Source organism: Corylus avellana, chromosome 4, assembly GCF_965113065.1.
Source record: "Corylus avellana chromosome 4, dhCorAvel1.hap1.2, whole genome shotgun sequence".
NCBI classification, from domain to species: Eukaryota; Viridiplantae; Streptophyta; class Magnoliopsida; order Fagales; family Betulaceae; genus Corylus; species Corylus avellana.
In genome coordinates, this window is record NC_142493.1 from 29,643,485 (window position 1) to 29,657,357 (window position 13,873).

The 13,873-nt window shown below is 38.2% G+C and overlaps 1 pseudogene; it reads right to left on the reverse strand.

Moving 5' to 3' along the window:
• Window positions 1–5,574: 5,574 nt before the first annotated feature.
• Window positions 5,575–6,509, reverse strand: LOC132179495 (ethylene-responsive transcription factor ERF026 pseudogene; annotated as a pseudogene).
• Between the last annotated feature and the right edge of the window lie 7,364 nt (window positions 6,510–13,873).

Here is a 13,873-nt window from a genome sequence, read left to right on the forward strand (position 1 = left end):
TAACGGTTGAATTTGACCGCCGGGGGGGGGGGGGGGTGTGTCAATTGAATCAAATTGAAAATTCAGATGGTTAAATTGAAAGTTTTTAAAATTTAGGAAGGTCTTTTCAAAACGATCGAGTTGTAGTTCAAAGATCTAAAATAAAGTTTTCCAGAAAAAAATATTGTCCGACAAAACAAAGAGGTTGATGATGTAGATGGGAGAGGGAGAAAATGGGAAAAATGAAACCCTAGGCTGCCAAACATAGTATTCCTTTTTTGTTCGTCAAAAGGTGATTTTGTAAATTTCCTATGGTCTGGAATAAAAGGTAGTTAGGCTTTCTTTTTCGCTCACTTGTCTTTTTAGGGTTAATTCTCAAGTCATTTCAACCTATTTCACCGATACTTAATTACCTTAATTGAATTATTTTATGACTTTTAATAATAATTTTAAAAATTACATCACTTTAAAATATAAAATACAAATAAAAAAACAAGTGAGATACTTACCTTAATTGAATTATTCCTCTATATATGTCTATGATGTCCATATATAGTTACTACTTTATTATCATTATTTTCAACAATATATCATCCTCTTTTAGAAAGAGATCATGAACACAATCAATTTCTTTATATATATAGTCACTCATGAGTGCTATATTTCTTCACTATATAATCATCATTATTAATAGTGTTTTGTGTACGATCAAAGGTCAGCCAAGGAATTCCTTTCTTCTTCTTCTTCTTCTTCTCTCTCTTTTTGTATGGTGATAAAATTATCTCATTTTCCCATCCTATAAATCTAATGATATATAACCAGAACTAGTTTGATCAAACATTAATTATAAATTTGTTGGGTTTAATTACATGATCATCTCTTAGCTTAATTAAGAACTTTAAATCGAAAAATAAATACTCCTAAGATATGTTACAATGTCGCTCTCCTTAAGACATTCTTAATTCGTTCTTATCAATATAATTCAATTTCTGTGGAAAAAAAAAATATATATATCGAAAATCAACAATTGGTGCGCACCGGATTATGAAGGAACAAATCTACTTTCTACGTATAGAAAAAAAAAAGTCACCTATGTGTCATGCACGCTCGGACCCTTCTAAAGTGAAAATTCTGACCAAAAATCTACTTTCTACATATAAAAATAAAAATAAAAAAGGTCACCTATGAGTGCTTCACACAAATCCCCTCCATTATCCAATACACAATTCCTGGATGGCATGAAGGAGAGATGAGGGAGAGAGATTGAGAGCTTGTGAGGAGAGAGTGTGAGGAGAAATATAAAAATATAAAAATATAAAAAATAGGAGTAAAGAAATGATTTTGTTCTTTAAATTTAGGGAGAGGTCTGACAAGACCTAAAATGGATAGGGGAATAGAGAGCTTGATGAAGCTTGCTTTTTGTTAAATTTAACCAAATTTTGGCTAAAAGTCATGAATTTTAGAGAGCTCATTGAGGATGCTCCAAAAGCATTTATATTGAGCTCTTCAATTTTTTTCTAAATTTATCTCTAAAAATCTATTTTGATTGATTTTGTTAGTCATGTTTCAAAATCATTGACATCAAACTCTCTAAATATTTATCTACTTTAATTAAATATTATATTTTATTGGTTGAAACCAACTGTTTTTTTTTTTTTTTTTTTTTTTTTTTGGGTGGGGGGGGGGGGTTGATAAACTTGCAGCTTTCATTGAATTAATCAGTTGGACAGAGCATTGAGCTCTGATACAATAATCTCATGAATACAATCAGGTGGTTCATGCATCCACGTCCTCTCCTCCTGCTTTGCAACCAACCTAGTTAGGACATGAGCAGCTTGATTGGTCTCTCTGCAGGCATAGACCATTTTTGAACACGAGATAGCTGCTAACTTAGTCCGAATATCCTCCACAAGATGTCCCCTATGGCTCCAGTCCAGCTCCCTGGAATTTACGCCATCTACAATAGTTTTAGCATCACCTTCCAGGCAGACCTGCCACAGCCCTAGCTCCCTTGCCACCTGAATGCCATTATGGCTGCCCAAGCTTCAACAGACGCTCGATCAACAGTACCTTGTCGGGTAACACACCTAGCTGCAACCAGACTTCCCAAATGGTCACAGATGACTGCTCCTAGAATCACTCGATCATTTTTCTTTCCAATGGCCGCATCCCAATTCACCTTATGCCAACCATGCGAAGGAGCCGTCCACTTACTTGGGGAAGAAACTTCCATCGCTGCCCAAGAAGTATGATTCTCTGTTTGTGCTTCATGAAACTCCCTCAAGGCTTCTGAGGCACTGACAAGTAAGACAGTTGGGTGTGAGAACAAATCTTCATGAATTACTGTGACGTCCCACATCGCCTGGGTATGGAGATGAGGATATGCTTAAATGTATACTACACCCTTAATGACAACAACACGTTTTAAAGCCGTGATGATCATGATCCCATCAGAATTCCGCAGTTAAGCGTGCTTCTGCTGAGTAGTACCAGGATGGGTGACCACCCTGGGAAGTCTGGTTCGAGGGGAGCCAAAAGCGGACAATATTGTGTGTTATTGGGGTGTGGGATGTTACAATTGGTATCAGAGCCATTGCTCAGCCTGAGATGGGGGGAGCATGCACAAGCCCATGAAGGTCGTTAGCGGGCGCTCGCTGGGGCGGACGCCAAGAATGGGCGAATCCCATGAGGGTCGCCAGCGAGGACGCTGAGTCCTAAGAGGAGGTGATTGTGACGTCCCACATCGCCTGGGTATGGAGATGAGGATATGCTTAAATGTATACTACACCCTTAATGACAACAACGCGTTTTAAAGCTGTGATGGTCATAATCCCATCAGAACTCCCCAGTTAAGCATGCTTCTGCTGGAGTAGTACCAGGATGGATGACCACCCTGGGAAGTCTGATTCGAGGGGAGCCAAAAGCGGACAATATTGTGTGTCATTGGGGTGGGGGATGTTACAATTACCGCATTCCTCCGTAACCAGATTCTGCGGGCAACCATCACAAACAATTGGAACTCTTCCTTCCTGCATCTACTCAGCATCTCTTCAGCTACCCTTAGAAAGTCAAAGTTCAAGTATGAACATTTCTGAAAGTTCATACAGCCCCCACTCCATACATCACATGCCAAGGGGCATAGCCAAAGTATGTGACATATGGATTCTTCCTCAGTCCCGCAGATAGGGCAGGTCGGGTCAGTGAGTATTTTCTGTCTTACCAGATTTAAGCGCGTAGGCAATATATCTTGGCAGGCCCGCCAAAAAAACACCTTCTTTGCATTAGGAATTTGCAAGCTCCATAAAGCCTTCCATACCTTACTGTCCTGTTTACGAATAGAACATTCTGTCATCCTCATGTTATCCAACTCCTTCTGGATATGGAATCCACTCTTAACTGTAAAGATTCCACATTCAGTATCCCTCCATATAAGTCTATCTTCTTGGTTTGTAGAGCTAATGGGAAGAGACCTTATCATAACTAACTCCTCCACCGAGAACAATCGATCCAAGAGGGACTGCTCCCATTTGCACCCACTCCCATCAAAAAGTTGATCAACCGTGGCCTACGGGTCAAGCAAGGTTGGAGGAGATTGAACCCGAAATGCATGTTGAAGGATTTGGGATCCACCGATCTGCCCAGATGCGGGCTACTCTTCCATTCCCAATCCTCCACACCAATCCTTCCTTTAAAAGCTCACAAGATCCTTGTATACTTCTCTAAGCGAACAATGGTTTTTTTCCTAGCTGGGCATCAAGCTAGTATTGTACCATTCGGATGATATTTGCTTTTAATGATTTGTGCTACTAAACTACCTGGCATCGTCCACATCCTCCAAGCTTGTTTCGCCAAAAGGGCTTTATTAAAACAGCTTAGGTCCCGAAATTCCAGTCCTCCACTTGCTTTGGATTCCCCCATTTTACTCCAACTCATCCAAGAATGTTGGCGACTCCTAAAGTCCCCTGAAAGTTTAACAGCAAGAATCATCGAGGTGAAATATTATCCAAAAGGTTCATTCATGGAAGCAAAATTGGGTACGAAACCTTCATTCGCTTGGAGATGTATCCAAGGAGCTAGAGATCTTATTGAGGTTGGGACAATATGGAGAATTGGTAATGGTCAAAATGTAAACATCTGGGGTGATAATTGGATTCCACTGCATTCAACCTACAGGATTCAATCCCTTCTGAAGGTGCAGAACCCGACCAATAAGGTGCATGAGCTTATTGATTGGGAAAGGGTTTGGTGGAATCAGAATGTGTTGTCAAATATCTTTACAGCCGAGGAGGTAGCAGCAATAAATACTATACCAATTAGCAACATTGACCAACCTGATTTTCAAATTTGGTTGGGAAGCAGCTCAGGAATTTTTACGGTTAAAAGCGCCTACCATTTATTAAAGGAATTGGAAAGCAAAAAGGTCCCAGAATGTTCTGTTAAGGTGGAGGAAAGTAAGTTGTGGAAGAAGATCTAGAGTTTATCTATTCCAAATACAGCAAAGAATTTTTTCTGGAGAGCATGCCAATATGTGTTACCTACAAAAGATGCTCTGCTAAGGAGGAAGGTGGTGAAGGATCCTTACTGCCCCATTTGTGAGAACGAACCCGAAACTGTGGTACATGCTCTTTGGGGCTGTCCAGCAGCCAAGGATGTGTGAGGATGTACCAAAAGAGTTTTCCAAAAGTTTAGTACTGATGGGAAAGACTTTATGCATATTGCGAAACATATGCTGTCCAGATGTGGAAAGGAGGAGTTTGAATTGTTTGCACATCTAGCTCGATAGATCTGGTTCCGGAGGAACAAGTGGGTCTATGAAGGAAGATTCACCAACCCCTCCGTTCTTGTACAGGAGACTGAAAAGAATGCGGCGGAATTTCAACAGGTACACGAGGTTACATCTTCTGGTAATGCCATGAACAGTAACAATTGCGAGAAGAACAGGACAACTCCTACTCAAGGATGGTTCAAGGCGAATTGGGATGTGGCTCTCGACAAATCGTGTGGAATGATGGGGATAGGTGTTGTGGTCCGGGAGGTAAAGGGACGAGTCATTGCTGCAATGAGCAAATTTAGAAGGGACACTCTTAAGGCAACGACGGGAGAGGCCCTCGCGGCTTATCATGCAGCAAGTTTTTGTAAAGAGCTTGGACTGGAACACTTGCACTTGGAGGGTGATGCGAAAATAATTGTGGAGGCCATCAATTCACCCATAATACATGGAGTAGATTTGGACATTTAGTGGAAGACACAGAGTGTTCTACACATATTTAGGAGCTGGAAATGCACTTTTGTCCACCGGGAAGCAAATGAGACGGCACACTAACTCGCGAAAGCTGCGATTACAAATGTCTGTGATAGAATATGGAGGGATCAAACTCCAAATTATATTAGTGATTTTGTTTTGATTGAGCAATTAACTTTATCTCTTGATTGTTGATGGAGTATTTAGCCCCACCTTTGATCTTTTATCTATATATGATAATCCTCAATTCTATTTCAAAATAATAATAATAATAATTAATGTATTTAAATCACATATCAAAATTAAATAATAATAATATATCGCAATATACCATAAAAATAAAAAATAAAATAAAAAAAAGGGACAATCCAGTTCAGCCTTTACCAAACCATAGAACTTCAATGATAGAAGAGACGTACGGTACCACGTGAGGACATTTGTACATACAACACAACCCCCAACAAAGCAGCAAAATCACCAAACCATCACAAAACCCAGCATGAAGGAGCTCATCCATGGCGTAATATATAGGAAAGCCACACAGCAAGTAGTATGTAATGGAAAACACCCAAACCTTTCCATATATACATCGTGAAACATTATATCACAATAATTACATGTCTCTCTACTGAGATCTCATGTATAACTCCATAACTCATCTCCATCTGAGTCGTCCGACGACTTCGACTCCATCCTCGGCGGGCTCACGAGCATTCCCTCCGCCATGTCAGCCAGAAAATTCGGCATGTTCAGAAGCGCTTCCTCGTCGATGAACTCCGCCTCGCCCACCCAACTGCTACTACAGCACAAAACCTCATTTTCCGAGCGCCTCTGTCCCATAGCCTCCGCCGCACTCGACGCCGCAGCTTGTATATCGGTCGCCGATGTCGACGCCGGTATCGGGAACGAGAGAATGGAATTGGGAAGGTTGAGGAGCGTTCCGGGGCCTTTCAAGGCCAGCGCCGCCACGTCGTAGGCGGCGGCAGCCATCTCGGGAGTCGGGTAAGTACCGAGCCAAATGCGCGTAGTTTTACTTGGCTCGCGTATTTCGGACACCCATTTACCTTTCCGGCTCCGTACTCCCCGATATTTCTTCGTCCGACTCCCACCGGAACCCGATGACGACCCTCCTGGAAATTGTACAGGTGTCGGTGGTGGGCCATCAGATGTGGTGGTTCTGGCTGTATAAGGACGTGGCATAGTCTCCTCGAAGCGCACGGTAGCGGAAAATGGGTCAGGTACTTCAACTGAGAAGCTGTCTTCTTCAACTTTTGGGCGCAGGTTAGGAGGAATATTATTCGCCATTTACGTGCATCTAATATTTTTCTTTTTTCTTTTTTTTCTGAAGTAGCATCTAATATTAATAGGACAGAAATTTACCAAGGGTGGGCCTAAAATTCCTCCGATCAATTTCTAAAATTACCATAAGTAATATCCTTGTCATGAATGAAAAACACGTATTTAATTTGATTTGTACTAATTTTTTCACTCACAACTTAATTAAATGGTCGCTTTAATGGAATTTTTGCTTTTATTTTTTATTTTTTAAATTGTTTTCTTGATAATATGAAGGATTCCCTTGTAATATATAGTTTCTGATTTGTATCTTTTTTCACCGGGAAAAAAAAAATAAAATGATGAGGGAGTACTCATTAAGCATTGAGCCATCATCAACTTAACTATACCTACAGTATTTTAATTACTACAGCGTTTTACCTACAGTTGCCAACGGTAAATGCAATTAATAAGGGGGGTGCAACTAACGACAAAAATTTATCACTGCATAGTAACTTCAAATATGGTGTCTCCTTCTTTTTCTCTCTATGAAGAAACCTCTAGACAACCGACTGTCATGGGAGGAGGGAGTTTCGGCTCCTTTCTCCTCATCTTTCCCCTCTCCCTTTCTCTCTCTCCTTTTTGTCTTTTCTGAGGCCCAAACGGCCTGTTCGGAGGTCCTATCCGCTGCTTCGGAGGCCTTATTCAACGTCTTTAGTGTTTTATCTTTATCCAATAACTGCATCGTCTCTTCCTCTACAGTAAATCGTCTGTTCACCGCTTTCACCAACCGCACCCAGCCTCTCGAATTCACTCTCTTCTTGAAATCTTTGGATTTGATTTTTTCAAATTTTGCTTTATACATTTTGGAAAGCCTATGCCTACACATGTACGCCACTCCACCTCGTTCTTCGGTGTCTCCGCCATTGTCTACCGTCAGCCCCATCCACAACCGGCCTCCACGCGTTAGAGCGTGTTCAACATGCACCTGCGAGTAGATATTACTCACAGCCTCCGTGCGCCCCACGCGCTGACATGTGACGTCTAATCTTCGATGTTTCTGCCTTTTGTATTTTTTTTAATCTTTTTGTTGTTTTTTCATAGTCTGTTATGGGTTTTGTGTCTTCTTTTTGTTGTTTTTTTGTTTATATGTTGTTATTTTCTCTGTGTATTCGAGTCTCTGCCACTGTTGGTTCTTGTCTGTTCTTTGGGGGTTTGGGAAGGTTTGTGAAACTTTTACAGTTCCGTGCTCATCTCTAGCCCTTTTGGTTGTGTCTTCTTTGACACACCATATATAACTGCCTTTTTTGGTGGTCCATTTTCTTGGCCTTTGTACCAAAAAACCATAGGCCGCGTCATTCATTTGATGCATTGTCTTTTATTTTATATTTAAATGTATATATTGTTATGGTGGTTTAGGGGTTTTTTGTTTGGGTTGTCCAGCCCTTTGTTGTAATTTGTTGTTATGTTTTATGTACTTACAACAAAAAAACTTATAATATGGTGTATAGTGGTGATGATGACGGTGTCTATAATGAAATTTGAAACATGATATTAAGAAATTATTATTATTTTTTATATATTAATTTAATCTTTAATCTTAATAGATTTTTCATTCATATTTTGGCTCATTCCAACAAACTTTTTTGGCTCCGCCTCTAGTTTCTCACATACTTTTTTATTAGCATTAATAAAAAAAAAAAAGTGCTTAAGGAATAAATACATGATACTTCTAATTAAAGATTTTATATCCATATTAATATATGTTCTTCTTTCCGTACGTGAGTAGGATATGAGAACTATATATCTATGGTGTGGGTTATTGTACATGATCAGTGTGAGGGGTTATGCTATTGTAGATGGATTTGGAGATTGTTTTTTTGTTTTTTTTTTTTTTATCATTATTATTATTATTATTATTATTAGCAATAATAGATTTTGGGTTTATTAAAGAGGAAGTATGATGTAATCATAATTTTTTGGTCGAGTCGCGGTAGAGTCCAATAATTAAAGAGTTTGATTCCGATTATTAGTAGAGTTAGAGTCCTATTGAGTTAATAGAGTTAGTTTTGGTCATAGTAGTCGGGTACTTATTTAGTTTAAGAGTCATATTTAGCCTATCAATATTACTCTTCGTTTTAAAGGAGAAACTATATATCAATAATAATATATGAGTTGATTATTGTTTTAGAATACAATTTACTATATATCAATAATAATGTATGAGTTGATTATTATTTTTTGAGGTCACTTCTCCCTAAAATTGACTCTATTAACTCACTAGGACTACTCTACTAATAATCGAAATCAAACTCTTTATTGGACTCTAACACAAATCTTGCAAGACCAAAGAATTATGATTACATCAAATTGAAACACTTGGGAGTCTAAAGTTTTTTTTTTTTTTTTTTGGTTTTTAACAATGTTTTTTTCTCTATTCATTTCATAAAAATCAAGTAGGTTGCTATAATAAAACAATAGCATACATACAATGAAAATTTGATATATGCTTTGTTTGACTCTTTGAATGTTACCGTTTCAATTAGTTTTCAGATATGCAGCATATTCCGGTGAGTCACGTATCTGGCCGTTGCCCGGTTCATCACAACTTTCTCAACTAGACAGTGATTTCTTAGCTTTTCTATCTCCACTACAAGTGCATTCCCAAATGCAATCCCCTGCACTGCCTCTACCATCAGTGACAATTCTTCCATATGCCTGATAATTCATCCGCCATCGGTCAGTGATTTGCTCTCATAAAAGTACTAGAGAGAAAATAAAAGACAGATCGAAGATCTAAGATCGTTACTCTTAAGGTTTCATGTAAACAAACTCTTAAAAAACGACTAAAGGAAATTGAAACAAAAAAAAAATAGAAAAAACTTTACCTGATAGATCAATGCTGAAAGAAAATCTAGAGAGAAGACAAACAGACTGCAGAGCCTGAGCATTAGCAGACTCACCACTATATTATTCATAAAAAATGAAGAGTTGGGCGAGGAGGGAAGAAACCTCCTCCAATAATGTTTCTCTGGCGGCTAGGGTTTTTTGAGAGATAAGTTTGAGGAGGATGCTATAAGTTTTTATTTGGAGTCTAAAGTTGCAACGGCATAAAGCACTTTCTCTGAAACAATGCTTGGGATATATTCTCCCTACAAAAGCAAAAATTTCCAGATTCAGCACATGCAATAATGATGAGGTTTGGCACTGTCTTTTCTGCAATTTACATTTAGAAACTGTCCAACATGTGCTCCTTTGCTACAATTATATGGAGACAATAATCGGCTTGGCCTTTAAATTCATGTTGAGGCCTTTGAAAATTTTGATATAATTAATTAACTAAGTGGATTTAAGCCATTTTGGATCCACAAAAATTCTTAGCTTCATAATTCTGAACGTATGGATAATCATTCTCTCCTTAATTAAGTAAGCAAATTAAGCTTGGGAGAATGTTGAAGCAGGGACCATAATATGGAAAGCCCCTCCGCATGGTTGTCTAAAAGCAAACTTTGATGCAGCAATTAGATTTAACTTTTTTTTTTTTTGACATGTCCACATAAGGGAAGGGAGAGAGAGGATTTGAACTAGTGACCTCCGCTTCATGAATCGTGGTTCACAGCCGATTGAACTACCCCTTGAGAACTAGATCTAACTTTTATGTTGTGGTGATTAGCAATTAATGACGAAGCTCTTGTTGTGGCTGCTTGTTCTATGAAATTAGTTTCTATTGATGTGAATATACATAGGAGAGAGGCCAAAGCAGCTTTATTTGCCCCTGAAATGGTCATTTAATTTCCTTGGAATCGGTCATCTAATTTTGGAGGGTGATTCACTTGGTTATAACTATTTGAGTAATGATGGAAAGCACGCCTGGCGTGCATCAACAGTGATGCACGCCAGGCACAAAATTTTTTTTTTTTATTATTTTATTATTTTTTTAAAAAAAAAAAAAAAAAAAAAAAAATTTTTTTTGCACTGGCGTGCGTGGGCGTGCCACGCACGCCGCGTGCTTTGCATCATTACTCTAACTATTTTGGCTTTGACTGATCCATGACTTAGTTATATTGCAAATTGGGCTGCATCCCATAAAATATTGCGTAATTCTTAAAAGTCTCTCTAAGAATGTAGTGATTTTTTTTTTTTTTTTTTTTTGACATGTCCGCACAAGAGGGGAAAAGAGATTCGAACTAGTGACCTCTACTTCATTAGACATGGTCTCAGCCAATTGAGCTTCCTTTTGAAGACAGAATGTAGTGGTTTTAAAAATCACAATGTGATCAAAATTCAATAATAATCGATCACAATTAGGTCAATGAAAAATTTAAAAGGCACATCATTCTTGGAGTGAAAAAAAAAAAAAAAACAAAAAAAACAAAAGATAAGAATTACTTTTAACGTTACTCACACACACACACACACATATATATATATATATATATATATATATATATATATATGCATTAATCCTATATATACAATCACTATACTTAAAGTTGCTCCATCCAATACTTTTTTGATAGGGAGTGGCACACATGTCTTGTGCTCTACTTGTCATATCTCTTTTCTTAAATCAAAGAACTTCCCAAACCCTCCAAGGTTTCAATCAAACCACCGGACCCCCACCAGGTTTTGAACAGAAATCTTGGATGGGTGTCTCGATCTATAGCCATGAAAAAGCTAATTTTAAAATATTTTCACTTTTTATTACTATTTAAACAAAAATCTATTACACAGTTTTTTTTATATATATATGTGGTGATGGAGCGCTGCTTGTCTCGGGTGATACTTTCGGATATGTAGTATTGTCGTGGGAAAAGAAAGGTTTTGGGGGATAATGGTGGGTTGATGAGACTGAAATTGACAGTTGATGAGATAGAAAATGGGACGGTAGTGTTTCAACAATGGTGTTGCACGTGGAGCGCAGATATTATTGGAACAAATTGGCTACTGTAGTTCGAGAAGTTACCACAAAAATAAAGTTGGTGGTGTTGTTGGAATAGTTGTCGGGCCAGATATGGAAGAAGGAAATCACCACCTTGGGACAAATGTCCTGTTAACTTTTAAGGGGGATGAATGTTACGGAATTCTAGCGTGGAGATAAGTTTGAGGTGCATGGTAGTATGTTACCACAGTTTTGCAGGTCTCTTCTCCAATAATATACTTGGATCGATGTTGATTTTGTCTTGTAAAAGATTCAGAAACAAGGCAAAGAGCTCGTTGGAGTGGGCAGATCGAAAGAGAATAGCTCAAATGTTTAAGTTAGTTAATTATTATTGTAAAAATTGATAATTACTAAGTAAGCAATTTAGATAATAAGTTTGTCAAAAGATCTGCATACCTGAACTTTAAGAGCGTTAAATGCTGTTATTATGGCTACTTCTTGCTTTATGTAGACCCTTAGGTTAAAGAGTAGCGTTGTCAAAGCTGAATGTTAGGTGTCGACACCTAAAGAGATCTAATAATCTTTGGTTGGTATAATTGAAGTCACCAGGGACAGAATGAAGGGGGGCCGGTATAGGCCATGCCCGCCCCCTGCTCCCCCCTCTCAATTCTTGAGGAAAAAATAAAAAAAAGTTTACAAAGTTTAGTTTTTAAGTATTTGCCCCTTACCCAAGCTAGAAAAGAGTAGTATAGGCCATGCCCTTTTCTCCCCCCCTCCCACCCTTTTTCAATTCTTGAGCAGTATAGGCCATGCCTTTTTCTCCCCCCACCACTCCCACCCTTTTTTCAATTCTTGAGCAGTATAGGCCATACCCTTTCCTTCCCCCCCTTTTTCTCCCCCCCTCCCACCCTTTTTCAATTCTTGAGCAGTATTGGCCATACCCTTTCCTTCCCCACCCCCCCTATTATGGCTACTTCTTGCTTTATGTAGACCCTTAGGTTAGGGAGTGGCGTTGTCAAAGCTGAATGTTAGACACCTAGAGAGATCTAATAATCCTTGGTTAGTATAATTAATGTCACTAGGGACAAAATGAAGGGGGGGCCGGTATAGGCCATGCTGGGCCCCTCGCTCCCCCCTCTCAATTCTAGAGGAAAAAATAAAAAAATAAAAAAGTTTACAAATTTTAGTTTTTAAGTCTTTGCCCCTTACCCAAGCTAGAAAGGAGCGGTATAGGCGATGCCCTTCCCCCCCCCCCCCCCCCCCCCCCCCCTCTTTTCAATTCTTGAGGGGGAAAAAAAAAAAAAATTGGCCCCTACCTACAATTTTTTTTGGCCCTACCTATAAATTTTTTCAGCCTTATCCAATAAAATTTTTGGCTCGACCCACTAAATTTTTTGGATATACTACTTATACCCAAAAAAATCTTTTAAGCCATACCCATTAAAACCTAAAAGCTAGTTACTCATACTCATTCTCAAATCTTTTGGCCCTTACCCATTAAAAATTGTAGTAATCTTATTTTTTGCCCTAACCCATTAAGCTGGTTACCCATTTAAGATTCGGGCATACTCACTAAATTTTATCTTTCTTGAGCATTTTGTGATACATCTAGTTACTATTCTAACACTAAACAAGCACAAGTCAACAATCAAGAACCTTAAGATTTGAAATTTAGAGTTTACTTTATTATACTGATTTAATTTTTCAAACAAAAAATAAATAAATAAAATGCAATTTACAACACAGAAGTAGTGCAAAGTAGTGAGTTTGTTTTTATTCCAAACTCACTATGTTCTCGCCTTATGGTTGTTGCTTCTTCTTTGTGTGATTTTCAATTTGGGTCTTTAATTTTTTTTTTTTTTCTTTCTTTTTTCTAGTTTATACCCTAGTGTGTACCTAGCTAATTACTTTGGAAATTTTCTTGGGCTATTGAACCACCACTTTAGATGCTAAAAATAAATAAATTTATGCATTCCTTTTTTTTCTTTTTTTTTACCCTAAGCTTATGCCTTGGGCCCTGCACATAATACTTTTTGGCTCCATCCTTGGATGTCACATTAGTCTTATCTGAGCACTGTAACTTGTCAATTCGCTGTTAAATAGCGGATTCTTCGGAGATCTCGCCATCAATGAGATAGATCTTGGGAGGAGTCCTTTGTTAAATGAACGATCGCCTAACCTCGATCGTGGTCAAGACTCACGAGTGGCATTCGTGATCGTGGAAGCTACTTTATTTCGTAATTTGGGTTTGAAAGCAATAGGCACAATCCCCAACAGAGTATACTACTATTAAAATAAAAAAATAAAAAAAATAAAGATTAGGTTTTGTTTGATTAGCATACTGAATGCTGCTCTATAAACCAAAGATATTCCTCCAAAATGGACAAAAGTTAAGGCTACTGTTATGAATGTTTGAGAGCTTTCTACCACTTGCTTTTCCATGTTAGATTGAGTGAAAGAAACGGTATACATCATATTCATCACAAATTTCTTCT